This window comes from Galeopterus variegatus, unplaced genomic scaffold (assembly GCF_000696425.1).
Source record: "Galeopterus variegatus unplaced genomic scaffold, G_variegatus-3.0.2 Scaffold433, whole genome shotgun sequence".
Taxonomy (NCBI): domain Eukaryota; kingdom Metazoa; phylum Chordata; class Mammalia; order Dermoptera; family Cynocephalidae; genus Galeopterus; species Galeopterus variegatus.
The window spans coordinates 19,866-39,730 of NW_007726544.1; positions in this window are offsets into that span (position 1 = coordinate 19,866).

Consider the following 19,865-nt stretch of genomic DNA (forward strand, 5'->3'; position numbering starts at 1 on the left):
CTCACGTGAAAAGCCCAGGGTAAAGTCTTGGGTCTTTGCATCCAGTCTTCTTAGGAAGCTTGGTCTTTGTATTCTGTTTTCTGGTAGATGCTTTATTCATGTTCTCTAATTATAAATTTATTTCTGTCTACCTTAGAGGCATTGATATCCCTGATAGTATTCTGCTGTTGAACACATCTCATGAAAAAGATTCTTTTAAAGCACAGCATGTTATGAAGGTGAAATTCTATACATCACAAAGTCCATTCTAATGAAATTTTCAATATATAAAAAAATAGTAATCGGCTACAGCTCATTTCGTTTTACTCTTTCTGAAAGGGACAGATTCCACAACTAACCAAGGTCATAATAATGTCCCTTCATCTGATTAACAGTGAAAGAAGTAGAATGGTTAGTTTCATAAAACTTATAAATAATTCATAATAATATGATTGGTATAATATTGCTAGATGTAGATACTAAAATGCTACTCATATTTTCTTGGAATTATTCAATAATTCTGTTAATACGATAGCATACTGCTTTGACCTCGAGTTTCAATTTCCTACAAATAAATCAAAATCCTGAGCTTCAATGTGAATTTTGTTTGTTTTATTAACTCTCTCCATAACTGAACAATCAAACTTGGTAAATTTTTTCCTTAACAAGAAGAAACCATGATATAGATTCAAACCTTAGTTAAAATCACAGTGCTATAAACCAGCAGAAAGTTGCAGAAATTGAATACTTCTTTATTCTATGAGTTTGGATTCCTTATTAACTGAATAAACCACACCTTAAAGTGAATGAAATTAGCAAAATGAGTTCTATTACCCTTGGTGTGCATATAATGTACCTGGAGATAGGAGTGGGAGGCTTTGATTTGTAGTATTTGCTGATTTCTGTGTTCTGAATATTTTCAGCAACTGATTTCAAACTATCAACATGATATCAAATAACTATAGTGGAAACTAAATAAATTTTTCTTTGCCTTTAGGAATTTGCAGTTTTAAATAGGATATTAATCAGAATCAAATGACAGCAACATAAAAGATACATAAAAAATTTTATCAACACTGAAATGTGATTGTGTGAGGATTGAGTAAGAGGAGATGAGAGAAATAATAGAGAAAGGTGATGTATTAAGTTACCTACAAATATGGTTCAAGTAAGCCAGACATGCCTAACAACATTCTCTGGGAAATATGGGTAATAGCATTGAGTCCTAAAGGGAAAATGTAAAATTTGCTAGAGGATTTTTCAGTGGGGATTGCAGTTTAAACTGAGAGGTCATTCTAAGCAGTTTGAAGATGTTTTATAAATTAAGGTTCATGACTATCAAGGGAAGGCATATTGTTTCAGGAGGAAAAAACAAGCATTTTGAGACCTTGGTATTCTAGTCTAATTTAATAGTGAGCACTGTCAAAATTATTTACATAACTATCAAATGTTCTTCATGATTAAATGAAGACGTTACTAATGTGGAAACAAATGAGGGCCACCAAAATATAAACAGGCTATTCATACACACCAAGAGAATCAGTCACAATCAGAGGCTCAAAGGCAGGCAGAGGAGTGAGAAAGTTTTGTCGTGAAAGAGGGGAAAGTTTCAGGTATGCTGTGTTTGGAAATCATTGGCATGGAGAAGCTGGAGGTGGGCTAACGTGCAGCAGGGCACGTTATTGGTTTGGGGAACCTATTTGATTTCCTTTGGTTGGTCCTGAGTTGGAAGTGGGGAAAAAATAGGAAAGCTGGCAATGATTGACCACTTTATTGTTATTGCAGGTGGCTTGCTGCAGAGGTTGTGGGTCAAAGTTCTTATGTCATGTATTGTCCATTCATGTACTCGGTGTCTCAGTTCCCTCTTTGGTTGTCCTCTTATTTGGAAGAGGTTGAGAAATTCAGGGAGGATTAGAAATCCAGATCTTCACTGCTAAGGAATTGTCCAGTTGTCTCCATAGTCAATTGTATCACCGAATCTTCTTGGTCTTTTTGTTGTTGGATCATCACGGCAATTATCTGATGAGAGAGCAACTGCATAATGTCATTTAATACTGTAGGTAGAATGCAGTGTTCCAGCATCATCAACACTATGGTAAAAGCAATAACAATTGCTAAGATGCTTCAAAACCAGTTCCTCAGTTGCCCAGTTGAGACCAAGAAAACAGGTATCACAGACCCTGAGGATCAACCTTAGAGACACTCATAGCTTTCTCCATAGGTTAATGTAATGCCAGTTCTACTTTACCTGTTCCACTGGTCTAAGTATAGCAGGAAGTTTTAGTCATAGCACAGAGGCCGCCACCACGATGAGCTGATAAGTTGAGACTGACATGTATTCCATCCAGGGCGGAGGGAGTATTGTTAATAACTCTGTCAGGTTAATGAGACTTTTCTTAGACTTTTCTGTTTGTATGATTATAGCTATTGGAAACACTGCTCTGATTACGAATCAATAATTCCTCCAGGTAGTATGTCCAAATAGTCAAAGTTGGCCTCATTGTGGAGATCATGTCTGAGTCAAAGCTTCTAGCCTGGGTGATTTATAGAAATGAAAATCTCTTGTGCAGGCAAGTTGTCTTAGTTCGGACTGCTATAACAAAATACTTTAGACTGGGTAATCTATAAATGACAGAAATTGACTGCTCACCATTCTGGAAACTGGGAAGTCCAAGTTCAATGTACTGGCAGATTTAGTGTCTAGTGAAGTCTCTTCTGCTTCATAGATGGCACCTTCTTGCTGAGTCCTCACATGGAGGAAGGGACAAGAAAGGCCCCTCAGCCCCCTTTTTAAAGACACTAATCCCATCCATGAGGGCCCCACCCTCATGACCTAGTCACCTTCCAAAGGCCTCACCTCTTAATACCAAAACATTGAAGATTAGCTTCCAACATATGAATTTTGGAGGCACAAAACATTCAGACCATAGCACAAGCCTTGGAATACTATTCCTAAAATATGGACAGTGTTAGTCTGAGGCAAACAGGATCAAGCATCTTGGCTGTAAAGGAAACAGTATCTAGTAGAGCACATGGAGATTCAGAATAAAAGGAGTTGTTCACAACATGAGGTTGGAACTGAGGCCTCACATTACCTGGATTGTATGTTTGGATCTCTGTTAATCTCTTCCAGGTGTCAGGTAATTGGATCATGACCCAATACTGATAAATCCAAATTTATAATTTGACTAGGGTCTGATCAATGGATGGTAATACTTGGTTTATTTGGGGACATAGAAGGACACTAGCCAAGTCACAAGTTGATTTTTTTAAAGACATTTGTGCATGTATGTGCAAGTTGAAGCACCATCAGCTATAATTCTGTATAATATGGTTTGATTAAACAGAAATTTCCCAGAGGTTTTTACCATGGGGGTCCAGTGAGGAATGTCACAGCCAGCATCATAAAGATTGAAGGTGGTTACTACTATTTATGATAATCTAAGAATAGTGTTCTAATTAATATCTTTGATCCAACAATATTATAAAGAGGAAGTAAAGGGAAAAAAAGAGGTCTTTGTACATGATAAAAACAGGGGGTCTGTAGAAAATAAAAAATATATATGTATTATAAACAAGAAGATGAAAAAAAATTAAACACTAATAAGGCAGGGGTATCAGTTCAATATTTCAGGAAGAAAACATCCACTATCCAAGGGTATTGACTTGTTCTGGAGATTTTGAGTCCACTGTCAACTTCCAAAACTGGACTGATTTTAAAGAATCTATGATAATCTTCAATTTGCAGTCCCCTATTGGTGTAGCCTTCCAGTTATGTAGAGCTCTGAATTACATCTTTACTTGTGTAATGTGAGCTCAAATGATTAACTCCCTGAAGTTTCATAGCTGTTTTTGTTATTAGCAGTACTTAATAAGATAATCCATTCCAATGAGATTGAAGAGCAGTTTTTCTTTAATGTTTATTCAAACACACAAAGCTCCTTGTTGAAGATCGTAAAGACTCTGTTTAGGATGATGCTGTAGGAAGGCAGTCTGAACCAGTTGGTGATCGAGCTGGGTATAGTACATGAGATCCTTGCAATATTTTGTTATGTTTCCCTCTATCAAATCAAAGTCTAGTGACAGAGGTAAAGTCCTAAACATGAGTCTTTGACTTACCAGTTCATAGGCACATAGCCAATGCATCTCCAAGGAAGTGAATCAAATGGTCATAAGGTCTAGTGAGAGTGTCTTTGGCTAAGGCAGCACAAAACTGAAAGTTTTGCTAATTTTAATGTAAGGATGTCATTTCCCCCAAACTTCCCAGAAGATTATGGGTGATAGAGAATGTAGTTTTTGAGTAAGAGGTAATAACTTATAGAGTTCTTTTGTAATGGTTCCCGTGAAGTGTGTGCCTTGGTCATTTGATATAAATGTTGGAATGCTCTAGATTGGAAACATATAACTAAGCAACTTTTAGAGATTGTGAAGGCTATAGCCTTTCAGTAAAGAAACGCTTCAAGTCATCCTAAAAATAGACATATAATAACTAAAATATGTTCAAATCTCATGGATGATAGAAGCTGGATGAAATCCATTTGAAGGTGTTCAAAATGCCCTTGAGGCTTTGGTTTCTGGCTCTATCAGTCAAGATTCAACCAGAGAAATTCATTCAGCCTGTATGAGACACATATTAAGAGATTTATTGCAAGAAATTGGCTTACCTAATTGTGTGTGCTGGCTAGGCAATCCAAAGTCTGTAGGGCAGGCTGTCAGAAAGGGAAGGCTGGAACTCTCAAGCACAGGCTGCAGGTGCTGTCTATAGGGAGAATTTCTTCCTTTTAGGGAATCCTGGACTCTGAACTTCGGGCTGTTCAACAGATTGAGTCAGACCCATCCATATTATCTAGTATAGTCAACGGATTATTATAATCACATCTACAAAATGCCTCCATAGCAATTCCTGTATTACCATTTGATTAACTAATTGAAAAATGTAACCTAGCCCAGGTGATACATGAAAAGGATTACCCGTTGCCATGTCTCTCCTTTACAGATTTTCCCAGAGTTGTGTTGACAGATGCACATGCCTGGAAAATCACATCATGTATCCTCTTAAAGTGTCTCCATCACTGTAGATTTAAGATAGTAACCACTTTTTGTGTGTATTATGACACTTTGTGTGTGTGTATTATTGTATGTGTTTCATTGAGAAATTTAGCTAGTACCAATTCGAAATCAGCTGGTTCCGATAAGTCCCTGTCTACTGAGTACCAAAAGTGATCTGAGTGAAAGACACAGCCTTATTTTTTCTTCATTCTTTCTTTTCAGAATCTGAGGCTAAACTTTATTATTTAGGGCCTCTTTTATTCTTTCAAAGATTTGTAATTTGAGGGGTTATTTGGGATTATAATATTGGTTAAACTACTTGTTTGGCATAATGATCTATTAGAGCATATTCTTTAAGTATCATCTCTTTTGTAGGGTTGTCCCACCTCTATAGGAGGCAGCAGTACATCCAAATGTTCCTTAACTTGTTGTCCCTTTTTTGATGAGGGTTCCAGTAGAAGTGAGAGAATCACTTTGTTTCTGAAGTATCCCCAAATCATGTATTGCTCCACTAGCATACCTGCTGTCTACATGTAGGTTCATTTTCTGGTCTGGCTGATTGACAAACTCCATCAAAGGGCAATAAATTCTTTCATCTGGGCTAATTCTACTTTTAAGTAGAGGACTGTATTCTAAAGGAGAACTTAAATTAGCTTCAGTTTCAGTTTTGAGATATGATCCAAAACTGGGCTTCTCGATAAAATATCCAGTAAATCTGAGCAAGGTACAGAAACTTCCCTCACTGAGATAAAAGTTATGAGGTGAATTTCTCTTTATCCTTCAAACCTTAGTTCCCAACTCTACTATGAAGCCCTTTTAAATGCCTCCAAATAGAATCACTCCTCTGTGCTGCTTTCCTGTTTTGCAGATGCTTGCTTTGCTACAGTTCTCACTATGAGGTTTAATTACAATTTGCATATCTGTGTTCCTTGCTATACTGTGAGCCCCTCGAGGACAGGGACAAGATTAGTACAGTGTTCAATGAGTGTTTATTGAATTACATTCGAATTAACACAGTATTCGAAGAATTGTTGGCTAGATTTGGTGGGCTTGGATTCATTGTATATATGAGGCAAAATAGTTGAAATACCCAATAATATAGAAGCAAAGGAATAAATTAATTATCTCTGTAATATTACATGGAAATTCTAATTAGAAAAGATTATTAATAATTTTTTTTTTAATTGTTCAGCTTCCCTAGCTTTAGAATTCATCAAGCAAGGATTTATGAGCACCTACTCTGTCAGGCCTGCACAAAGTGCTAACGTGTAAGTCTAAGAAAAAGTACATTAATTTATGAAAAAATCTTATGTTCTTATATGAATTTCCTACAGTCACACAGTACATACTATTGTTTTATTCTAACTGAATGACAAGTACTATATCCTCTGATTAATGGTTTTTGAAGCTCAGAGAAAACATTTACTAAGTGGCCCACCAAGACCCAGGTTTTGCAGATTCCACTGTGTTTTTTTTTCTCTATGAATCTTTATGCATTTAAAAATTTTTGACAAAATTTTAAAACATTGACTACTACTCAAAAGTAATTTTAATGGGACTTTTTTCCTTTTCTAGATTCATTTTAATATTTGAAATCATATATATACACACATAAATGCACACACACATGTACTTATACATGTATTTGTATGAATATAAATTTATCTGTGAAATTAGGTTTAAAATGATTTTTTCTTTCTATCCTGAATGTGAGCTCTAAATTGTATTTCTAATGATAAGTTGAATCTCTGCCATAGAGACATTCATTCACTCTCTGTCTGTTTCTCTCTCTCTTCCCCATATTTTCTTTTCTTTCTAATAACTTTATTCTCAGGCATATCTCTTTAAATTGGAAAATATGACCACCAGATAGCTACTGGATCCCTAGACTGAAATCATCCTCACATTTAGGAATCTAACCAAAAGAAAATGCCACTTTCTTGCTAGATTGGCCCTCCCTGAAACAGAAGACTGTGACTCTATTTGGTAATAAATGTGGAACTAAGGGATTGACTTAAGACCCAACTAAACATAATATATTAAAAATGAAGTTGGGATGATTGTACAGAGAAGATTCTAGATAGCCAAAAAAACAAGAATGTCCACTACAAAACTATGGCCGTTTATTATTTCATCGTTAAAAGAAAGTTAGAAATACTCTTTAAATACCTTTAGCTTTCCTTAATGACTCATTATTGATAAACAAAACAAACACATTTTTTCACATACTATTTCCAGGCTTCAACTGAATTTGAAGTTATAAATTGGATATGTGATGCACTGTTTTATTTTTGAGGTTTTGATTGATGATGTTATCAAAATAAAATGGACTTTGGAGCCAATGAGACTTTTATTTAAAAAAATGGCATAACTTTTCTTAGCGTTCTGACCTAATTTCATCATCTATAAAACTGGGTTTAATGAGACCTCTTTTTCAGAGTTTTTTTTGACATATAAAAGGAAAACTATAGCTCCACTATTGTATTTATGATGATTAAACTGTTATTATCTGTGCACGTATTCTCACCTGTAGATTGTAAGCACCTTGAGTACTGGGATGTTTTTTCTCAAGCATGTCATGTAGTTTCTGGCACATAGTGCATAAGAAGACAATGATGGGTATTCCTTAACTAGCTTTGACTTTTTAATGGTTTTTACTTGATTAAGGACTCTAACTTTGTGCAGTGCAGTATAATACATAGGACTGCCAGCCTCTGACGATGTACATTAGCCTCTGCCTGAAGAACAGTATCAGCCAAATGACACGCGGTTAATAGATGTTTAAGAAATAAATGTATACAAACATGATACTAGCATCTCACTTTTTAATATGTGGTAACTAAAGCCTAACAATATTAAGTAAGTGGCAGAAGATTATTTATGAAACCAGTTTATTAATTGGGTAAGATTCAACATGACTCATATCTGCAGTCACTAACTTCAAACACATTCTGTTGAAACTGCCTTCTCCATACATTGATATTATATTGGGCAGAGCCTTTGGTTTTTGAGTCAAATTCGCTTTGGTCAAGTTAATCAATGCTCTTCTAAGTCAGTGCTCGTGTTCTCCCCTCTCTCCAGTGCTAGCCTGGACCCAGTCTGAACCTGAAATGTGGAGTCACTGTTTTTTTTCTTTTATTCCTCTTACTCCTGTTCTCTGGTCCTGGTTGCTCCATTGTTGAGGCAAGAAGGAGGGATTAGAGAAAAAGGGCAGAAGCTGTTAGTATGATTAGCACTATTATTGCCTCCCTATGCCCTCTGCATTGTACTTAATCAAATGTCGCCTCTCTCATGGTTCACACATGGCTGACAGGAAAGATTCTCTCTGGCTTATGTTTTCTTGTTTTGCTGCTTCAAGTCATTGACCTAGTGGTTACCTGTCTGGCAGGCCATCACATAATTAGCTGCCCTTTGGTTTTTGGGTGCCAGAAAGATGGGTCAATCCTGGTTACCATCAACAGCGTTTACTTTACCCAACCAAAGGTCACTCACCCTTCCCATGCCAAATTGTTATTTAGCAGGCTGTTTTGCAGCTAAACCACTTTTTTACGCTGCCATTTCAATCTAATTTATTCTCTGTGCTCAGCTTGGCAGCATGCAAATATTAGCAAGCGCACTATATAAGCAGATTTCCAATGGGTAAATGAGATATTGGTATCCCATTCTTTGGCAGCCCCCTTCCCAAAAAGTGATTCCCTCAGTGTATCCTCTTCATTTATTTAGTCTGGCCTCAGGGAGAGCGGCAATCCTCTCCATCCCCAAGTAATCTCTCAGTAAGAACACTACACTCCTGAGAATGTCTCCAATTTCCTTTTTCCTCATAGCTCTGTTCATGTAGACCACAGGAGTGTTGTCTGCTGATGGTAGCAGAGCCAGCTTTGCCAGCTTAGCGAGTTTGGTCTGGAAGTTCCTGAAGGCTCTTCAGAATTGGTTAATGGAGACAAAGAATGATTACGTACTGGAATGATGAACAAGCTAACTGTCCTGATTTGACCATCACACATTGTACACAACTATTGATAGTCAACTTTGCACCCTACAAATATGTATAATTGTGCTTCAATTAAAAATAAAAATAAAAAAAGGAATGTGAGCCTGGCTAAGGTTTTCACCTCTGAGGCTTTATACCCTCTCCAAGACCACAGGAAAATTTCCTTTTGATGTTCTGTTACAGAATATGGCAATCTTCTTTAAGTAGTAGCCCATATAAATTCATTCTTATTAAAGTAATTGGTTATTTCAATACAAACATACTGTTACCAGAGTATATCAATGTAGGGTTAGTAAGAAAATATTCAAAATATCAATTTCTTCCTGATTTGAGTGTTTTATCCTAAACTTTGTAAGTCTTTTCCTATTCATTATAACAAAGTTTCATAGTTTGCTGCATGAGATCTGGGGTTTACCAAACACTAGGGGCTTCTAATTTTGCAAACTAAGTTATGCCCTCTGGTTTCGGTTTTCTGCATTGACAATGATTATATTTGTTCTGTCTTGCAGTGATGTTGAATGAATAACTGCACATTAGGAAAGCTTGGTCTCACATCTGTTCTACAGTATGAATGGGGATTTAGATTATCTCACGAATCTGGGGAATGGTTACAAGGATTATTGCATTTTACATTTTAATTACAAAGCTATTGATCACAGTGAAAAGAGCATATTCTTAGACAGGTTTAAATAAATTTATTTCCCCAAAATTTTTAGTTGATATTATTCATACTGGACTCCATTATGTAGACATCAGTTAAAGTTTAACTTAAAGCAAAAAAGTTAGCAAATTGCTTGCATAAGAAAACTGTACCCACGGTTATCAGTTAATGGAATATGCACATTATAAGGCACATTATAAGAAATCACATTATGTAGAGAATATTTTCATAATTGCAAGGTAGTAGACAAGAGTATTCAGTTTGTTGGCCGTAAAAAGGACAACCTCATCTTAATATGCAAGATACTCACTGTTTTTACATCTATTCGTGTATCTGCCGTTTCCTGTCCCAGAGGAAACATTAAAGTGGTGGGTTTATTTTATTTTATTTTTAATATAAAGAATGTTTAATCCAATATCTTACGTAGAAATCACTATGGTGTATTAGAGAACTAAAATTCACTTGATAAAACAGAAATATTCAAGCACATGCTCCTAAATTGACTACTTGTTTTTAAACTAAATGATAGATCATTTGAGCATTTTAATAATATCTAGTAGCCTTTCAAAATCAGCAGGAAAAAGGGTCTCCAATACTTCTGTCTTGCCTATCGTGCATATTGTCATATAATTTTATGTACAACATTACAAACAAAGGAAACACGGTGATATTATTTAATTTTGCATACCTGCGAGAGTATGAGATCAGAAGACTAAGGTTACACAGGTTATATCCTAATTTGGTTTAGCACACAGGTATATTGACTCTTCTTGCATTCTTTGAAAATATGAGTCTTATAATGGCAAAGGAACACTGATGAAGGAAACACTGAAACCAATCATTGCCAGTTTTTCAGTCACCAAACTGTATCAGTAATATTTTACTAACCATCATGAATCCCCCTTTATTCAATCATTTCAGGAAAGCTTGTCCTTTAAGCATGTTAGAAAGATATGTCAATTAACCACTCAAGACCTAACTATAAAAAATAAATTGTATTTTAACTTTAAATATTCTTTTCAATTAAAGAAGGTGTTGAGAAAAAAAATTGATATTCTGAAGTATTATTCTGCCAAAAATATCAATAATAACTCTAAGAATGCAACTGTAAAGATGTAAACACTGTTCCCCAGAGAGCGAAATTAGATACTTAGAGAGCATTTGAAATTTTCAAGTGGTAAGTATTCATCAGCTCCTCTACAGTGCAATTTAGTTAATTAAAACCATTTGTTCAGCAGTTTCTCCACTTTGGAAGTTAAAAAATAAGAGATTTCGTATAGTGGAGATAGAAATATTTTCAATTAAATATACAAGGATTTCCATATATATATATGTACTGTTTACATGTGTGTGTGTGTGTGTGTGTGTGTGTGTGTGTGTGTGTGTGTGTTTCTCACTGTAGGTTCTTTCAGTTGCTATCTGATTGATAAGTAACTAGAACTAATTGATAGCTTAGCCAAGTCCCACAGGAAGTGGGGCTGTGATTTGTACAAGAAGTGGATGATTACTCAAATATGGCATTTGTGCCCAGTTTGTCATCAATCCCATCTCCCCACTGCAAGACTCTGAAATTCACTTGGAGACCCAGGATGAGATATCACAACCACAATACTTACTTGTTTTTAAAATTTTTAGTTAGTTTTTTTTTTGTTTTCTGCTATGTTGGTCGAAAACATGCTTTCAAAAAAATCAAATTATTTTAGTCAGCTCTATTAAAATGTAGTGTGACTTAAGGAAATATAATTACAATTCCATCACTTATGTTATCAGCTTATACTTTTATTCTATAATATTTTTCTGAAACAGAAATATCTTAGCAGTAAGAAGACAATGTGTGTCACTTCTCTACAAAATCCCACAGAGCGATCTTAAAAGCAGACAATTCTAGCCTGTGAGCTTTGAGGTTGGAGGGGAATAAGGCAGCCTCACAAATAGCATTATCTTCATTTGGGCAAAGGAAATCAGTGCAGAATTGGTGCCAAATGAATAGTAGCAATGTAAGTGTGAGGAGCTTGGAGAGGGAGCATCGACTTCACTACAAATGGTGGTTGTCTTCGTTCACCTCTGAACAATTGTCTATAATCACAGAGATATAGGTGGAGTCATGCACTAATGGTGTCTATGGTTGGGTGCTGTTTATAAACCGTGTCCACTAGAGTGCTTTATGTATAGCCAGTGATGTTAGAGTTCCCTTACCTATCACCACCTTTCACTTTGAAAGTACACCTAAGGCAAACTTCATACAAGGTCTGATCTACTCTGACTTGCAATGTAAAGATATAAGTCATGATTAGTGATTCAGGGTTGCCGTACCTGCCTGTGTTATAGGATCACTAGAGCAAAGTGGTTTGTCTGTGAAGGAATTTGAAAATTCTCCCCAAATATGTTTTCTTTTCCAGTTGACATTACAAGAGCAAAGCATTTGTCTTTCATTTCACTGTGCTGAAACATTCTGATGGATGAAACATCGAGCCTACTCCTGGCCAATTAATTCTGAATAAAAACTATATACAAATACATTTTATTATATTTCAAATATTATAGCAGCAATAGTAAGTTTAGAATTTAGCTGCCACATATCCACTCAACTGTTTTCCCTATATAATAATGTAGTGCTATTTGTAGGCATATCATACATATAATTTCAGATGGAAAGAAATAAAGCATAAGCTACTTCATTTAGGGACCTATAAAATTATGCCCAAGTGATTCACTTAAGGTTTAGCAGACAGAGTAGGCTATGGCCTTAGAATGAAGAAGCTCTACTCTATAAAACAATCCTATTTATAGCTAGGGCGATGTAATGAACCATGGAATATCCCTCGATGTAACTACGTTTGCCTACTTCATCAAATTAAACTGAACCTATTCAAAGCTTTGCAAACCTAGTTGGATATAGTTTCTTTTAAGTTCTTAGTTCAACATATGAGAAAAGTCATGGTCCATGAAAAACCTAAGAAAGCTGGAAAAAAGTGTAGAATCCTAGAAACATTTTAAAACTCATGATGAAGCTAATGTGAGCTTCAGGCAATTTGCTCTTCTTAAGTATAGTATTATTTTCTTCCATTTTGGCTGAAACCTTTTGTAAAACTAAACTTGTCAGCTGTATGCAGAGAACTAAGGGAATCTAAATAATATCTCTTTCACTGGTTTCAAAAGGTCCGATATAATAATACATGGACATGATCAATGTGCTTTGATGAAACCAAGAAGTGCTCAAACCATGAGGTATAACTATATGGTAAAAAGGTAAATTCTACAAGTCATGCACGAATCTCTCACTTTCTGTAAATCTTGGATAGTGAACTATTTTTCCAGGTGAATTGTTTTTAATATACTAATTATGTCTAGAACAATGGTCAGCTCTTAAAAAACCTTCAACAAATGTGTTTTAATCACTCAGTGGAAAAGCAAATTTTCATCTGCTTTTAAAGGGGACATGTGATATTATACCTGCTGAATATCTTGGTAACAAGCAGTAATTCACAAATATGAACATGATCCCTGTTTCATCACAAGACATTGATTCTCCATGTTTAAAATAAGTATTTATTATTATTAAATATCTCTCTATTTAGTTATGATTTTTTCTCTATTTAGTTGTATACTTTATAGTTTTTTACTTTTATACTTCTGATTGGTTGTTCTGGCACAGAATTTACTATATCACCAAAAATATTTTCTGCTGTAGCAACATAATTATTGAAAACAAAGTCTCTGAGTATTAGGCATTGCACTGGTTTCTAGATCTAGATTTGAACTTAAACCTTTTGCTAACTATTTTGGAATTTAACTCCCAATTTGCTCACCTCTGAAGAAGTGTAGGTTACTTGACGCGTCTACCAACTTTAATAGAGTCTGACTACAACTTGTGTGTCCTAACATTGCATTTTAGTAAAGATCATGTGTTGCATGGCCTTTAATTATCTTGATAACAAATATCTTTATTGAAGTTGTAGTCAGTGATACAGAAATGTGCAGACCAGCCATCATCTGACCTCCCAGAACAGTCACTGCCCGATTTCTGAAGAGGTTGCTCAGAATGGATGATTCTCTAAACTTTTGTAACACTTATTATTATAAAATACAGAATTTCCTGTACATGTAAATGTGTGAGGTTCCTAGAAGAAATCTGAATCCTAGGGCAATTCAGAAGAAATTGTTAGTTAAGCACATGACTCAAGAATTTGATGTTATGTGTTTGAAATCTAACTCTACTATCAAGCTCGAACAACTTTCCTAACCTCTTTAACCTTTGTTTTCTTTACCAGTAAAGTGGAGATAATTATTACTTCTAACTCAAAGAGTTGTTTTGAAAATTAATACAGATATTCCATGGAATAATGCCTAGCATATAATCAGTACACAGTTGATGTAAGGTATTATAATCTCACTGATTAAGTGTTTGTCCCAATACAGCCTATGTTTTATACTATATGTGGTGCTGCTCTAGATTTTTTCATATTTATTGATGATTGTAATGCATTAAAGTATTACTAAAATTAAAATTAACCTTATATGCACTTTCCCTCTTAAAGTGTATTTTCTTCTTAAGTTAGACTTTAAAATATAGTTTTAGTATAGTTTTGAAACCCCTTCTGAACTTTATTTTTTACTGTAAAATTCCCATTTTAAAAGTTTAAAGTAATTGATTTATTTCCATTTGGTTAATACATTGAGTTGCTGAAAAGTAGATGGAAGTCAATTGATTATTTTGATCTTTAATTCACATATACATGTATAAGGTAATGGAAACGGATTTCTACTTTCAATAATTTTGCTTAGGAAAAAGCTTGCTATTAACTTGCTATGACCTCTGGTAACTAAGTTTATGATGTTTAACTTGAAAGATATTACCATCTTTAATGAAGTGATTTTGGCCCATATGGTGGCTAGAACAACACATGGCTATAAATATCACCTCTGACAAAATGGGCTGCCCCACTTTAGAACTTTCCCTGGTATTCTCTCTAGTCAAAGACTACCAGGAATGTTCCCGCCATTCAACAAATTGGACTTATTGCTCATTGCAGTGAGAAAGAATGAACATAGACCATGAGGAACCATGAACCATGGAGCATCTCATTGACGGCGCGTTAGGAAGATGTAATGTTTGTGCTCAAGTTAGGTGATTTGGGGGAGTGCTTGGGAAAGAAGATCTTTGCTCTGGATTGGAGACTGTCTGAAAGCAGAAGTAATTGTATGATTGGGTATTTTAATAGCCTTATAGAGAAGGGGAGGTGCCATGAGTTGAAATGTGTCCCCAAAGATTCATGTATTGGAAACATAATCCCCACTGTGACAGTGTTAAGAGGGTGGAAACTCTAGTTATGGCAATTGAAAGGTGAGGCCTTTAAGAAGTGATTAGATTGCGAGGACCTGTGCCCTTGGGAGTGGAGTGATTCATGAAGTAATGGGCATAATTCTGATGGCTTTAAAAGGAGAGAGGGTGAGGAGGTCCACTGTCTCCTGCTTAGCCATCCCCTTTTGCTACCCTGTGCTGCTGTGGAGAGGAACCACTGGAATAAAGCCCTCACCTGATGTGTTCCCTGGACTTTGGACTTCCCAGCCTCCAAAACTGTAAGAAATAAGATTTATTTCTTTACAAATTACCCAGTTTCAGGTATTCCGTTATAAGCAACAGGAGATAGATACAGGGGGAGAACAGAGTGAAACTGAACTATAATTGGTAAAAAAAAAAAAAAGAAGAAAAAGAAAAGAAAAAAAAGTACAGTGCTTCATATCAGTCAGGATAGGGAGATATTTGGCCAATTTGTTGATTGGGAAAAGATTATATTTTTGTCTGTGTTCAAAAATGAGTAAGGAGTAGTGTTCTTTTCATCTTGACCCATCAATGGCATAGAGTGACCTTGTCTGATGAGGGTGTTCTGTGAAGTTGATTATTGCAACAGGAAAACACCATAGTTAGCTGTGAGTGGCAGAAAGCAGGGAGGCACGGCTTTGCTCTTTCTCAGTATCTTCATACTACACATGGTCAGTAAATAATGGCAAATAAAACACTCTTTACTTAATGGCAGCTACGTGCCAGGACTTTGCTAGATGCTTCAGATGCTGACCCCATTTATACTGCACAAGAGTCTTAGTTTTACAAGACAAGAATGTTGTCTTGTAGCTGAAGAAACTGAGACTCAGAGAGATGAAGTGGTTTACCTCAGGTCGCTCACTCTGGAAGGATGAGCTCTCAAAGCTGTCTTTCTCCAAAGTGCATCCTGTTCCTACTAGGGCACACTTCCTTCATGTGTTTCACTTAGCATGCTGGAGAGAGAGGGTGGGGCCCATCCTTTTCACACATAATGGGGGCAATTCTCTTTAAAACTACACCACCTATTACACAAACAAAGATTCCTACTTAGAATCATTCTAGCTCATTTTTAGATTCTACTTACTTGACTTTAGGTATTGTTCAATAAACTGCTACCTGTAGTCACTGCTATTAGAAAATATGTCCACAAAACAAAATGAGAACTTGAGGAGGGGTGTTTCTGCACATTAATCATACTGCTAACTACTAGTAGAGAGAGTACGATACAGAAAAGCCTTATTAATAGACACGTAAACTCAAAAAACAAATCAGTTTGGAACTATTGAATTAAAGACAAACAGTATAATCAGTATCTGAGATCATCAATGTATGAAGACAATAAAATACTGATATCATTGTAGTCATTATGATGATCCTAAGTTTTTATAAAAATGTAAACTAATATTTGTCTTAGTTTATGGGGCAATACATTTAAGAAAGAATATTAAAAAGTATGAACTATGACAAGTTAGTTGCTATATAGGTAAAAGTCTGTAATCTAAAAAATATACTGCCTAAAACTCCTATCATTTTGTCAGACAATACTGGCATTGTGATAACGTTATTAAAAGTATGAACCAAGTAATAATCTTATCACCATTTTAGAATTTTATTATAATTTTGTCTTCATTCAGGGGATTTGTTTAAATGACATATGTGGTCATGAAAGAGAGTTAAAAAATAATAATCTATAATGACAACTAAAAGTAAAATATAAAATAGTCTGAGGTAATAGTATGTCTTGAAGGCAGGATGAAATTGGTATAAATGGAAGTAAGATTATTTTATAGTATATTTTAAAATATATGATGAAGATAATGCAACTAATATTAGTCCCAGAAGATTTATAATGGGAGAGTGAGTTGTATGATCCATTGAATGGTTTGACTAGAGATGATAAACCTTCAGCCTATAAAACAATGCAGCTTGTGGGCACGTTTTGTTTAGTCTGCGGACTATTGATCCATTCAGGAATTTTTTGAAAAAACATAAACTTATCTCTAAAAGGATAAACAATGAGCCAGCATGAGGGTGATGGAGACATCTGTGTGTTCCAACTTTCTGCATGACATAATCATCTGGAGCTAAGGAACAGCTGCCTTTTATGGGCTTTTGGTCAAGGGAGTTCACACACCTGGCCCACTTTCCCCCTTTCTACCGGGTCCCTGCAGACATTTGTATTTATGATCCTAGTCAGGATGTTAGATTACCTTCTGGTTCTGTGATTCTTTGTATTCATCAGTGTGTTTCTCTTGTCCTCACTGACTTTTTATGCATGCCTTTATTGTGTGTGTGTGTGCGTGTGCACGCATGTGTGTGTGCGTGCACGGATCTATGTGTGTATATGGCAAATAAGAGGAAAGGAACCGTTTTTCTGAAGCTGAATATGCGTTTTATCAATTACATACTTTGAACAAAGTAGTTTCCATTTTATTTTCATTTATTTTTATTTTTATTTTTTAAATTTAATTTTATTTTGTCAATATACAATGTGGTTGATTATTGTGGCCCATTACTGAAACCTCAAAATTTAATATATTAATGATATCTCCTACTTTTAACAAAAGCCTGACAAATATGTAGGGCTTTGGTTCAACTAGTCATATTTTCAATGTATACATTAATTTTATTTTTTAAATCTGAGAGTTATAACTGGATTTAAATTATTATACTTTTACTTCAAATTGCACAGACAAAATTATGAAGTCATACTAGAAATGACTGCTTATTTCCTTTTTTCAGTGTATTTTTTGGTCTATTTTATTTACTCTATTTAAGCAAGATTACTGGCCTTCTTACTTGCTTGAGAGGCATCACAAATCACATTTAGAGAGATCTCCTCATTAATAGAATTCTTGATGTATTTATTAAACATAGAAAACAAATTACATTTTATATTAATGTCATCAATTCTCCAATCCATGTTTTTAGTTGCCAATTTTGCAACTGTAAATACTAATTTTCAAGGTGCAAAGGCTGCATATCAATTTTATTAGTTTTGAATTTTTACCAGTAATGAGATATGATTGTCCATTAAGATACAGTCCAACTGCGAACACAAATTATACTATTGTGAATAATAGGCTACAGTAATACATTTCTCACAGTAATTTCCTTAAAATGTGAGATTATTTAAAAATTTTTATTTGACTAAAACTGAACATTGTGTGTTTCTTCATGCTTGGATTTTAAATGCTAAATACTTTAAGACTTTATGAATGTTATTATGTTCCTCCCCAAGTATAGCAGAATATTCAAAAGGCTCTATTTTGTAGTTGAAATGTTATACTATAGATCCATTCATTTCTAGTAAAATTATGAAATCCATCATCTCGATTACTACTCCTTATATGAATAATATATATTCTAATTTTTACTTTAATATCTGATACTGCTTTTATTCATGACTTTATGTAAAGACTTTCTCTACTAAAATTGCCTTCCTTATTTAAGAGGCCACCACCAAATCCTTTAGCACTTACATAGACTCTAAGGTATATTGATTATCACTTTCTAAAAGGTCATATCTAGCAAGACGTAGGTCAGATTAGATTTTTCACAATCATGTTCCATGATGATGGCAGGAGAGGATGGAATTTGGAGGCAAAGAGGCTGTAAATGGTCTTATTCTATCTGCCGTAATGACTTTATACAAGGAAAGAGTTATGTAAATTTAAGTAACAGATAAATATATTTTTACATGTGAAATAGAGGAGGTATGTGCCCTGTCCTATTTCAGAGGATAGAACTAAACACCAAAAAGGAAGGAAGGAAGGAAGGAAGGAAGGAAGGAAGGAAGGAAGGAAGGAAGGAAGGATCTAGTTTTAGCAGTTGTTATGTTACACATTTACAAATCTGATTCCTAAATAGTTTCAAATCTCAGAAAATAGTTTTCAACTACTTTTTAAATTATAACCTTCATTCTTATCTTTGTCTCGTGGCCTATTGAAGACTTCTGGGGGGTCTATATTCTGATGATATAAAGCTGTTTTTTTTTTTTTTTTCTTTCATCATTTCATCGTGACATTCATTTACTTACGTCATTTCCTTGAGATTAATTTTTTCACTTTATCTTTTATTCAGATGACTTTAGTTGCTTTTCAAAGGAGTTTATGTAGCAGGGTATTTCTGCTGTCCATGCAGAATTTTGTAGTATTCAGAGTTTTTCAAACATTAGTGGGTTACTTCGTGAAGTTAGTTTCCCATTCCTGGAGGTGTTCAAGCACAGTCCAATGATAAGGGGAGGAGTTTCCACATCAAGTACAAGGTGTGATTTGGGACCTCAGAAACTTCAGCCATGTAAGTGTACATAATATACCACTGTACCTATTTACAGAGGCAAACAAAACCCTAACAAATATGTTCAACCGTTTGTTTATCTACATATAAGTATATTGTATGTGTGCATGTGCATGCTCTTATGAACTGAATGTCTGTGTCTCCCCCAAATTCGTATCTTGAAATCCTAACTTCCAATGAGAAAATATTAGGAAATGGAGTCTTTGGAAGGGAATTAAGTCATGAAGGGTAGAGCCTTCACGAACAGGATTCGTGTTTTCATAAAAATGACCCAGGAGAGCTCTCTACCTCTCTCTCTGCCTTGTGAGGATACAGTGAGAAGTTGGCAGTTTGCAATCCAGAAGAGGATCCGCATCAGAACCTGGCCATGCTTGCACCCTGCTCTCAGACTTCTAGTCTCCAGAACTGTAAACAATAAATTTCTGTTTTTCATAAGTCTCTGGTACTTCGTTATAACAGCCCAAACTGACAAAGACATATGGTATGCAAATCATCTATTCATATCTTACTCAAAATATTTCCTCTCATGAAATTACTTCTTTCTACATTTTAAACAAATTAAT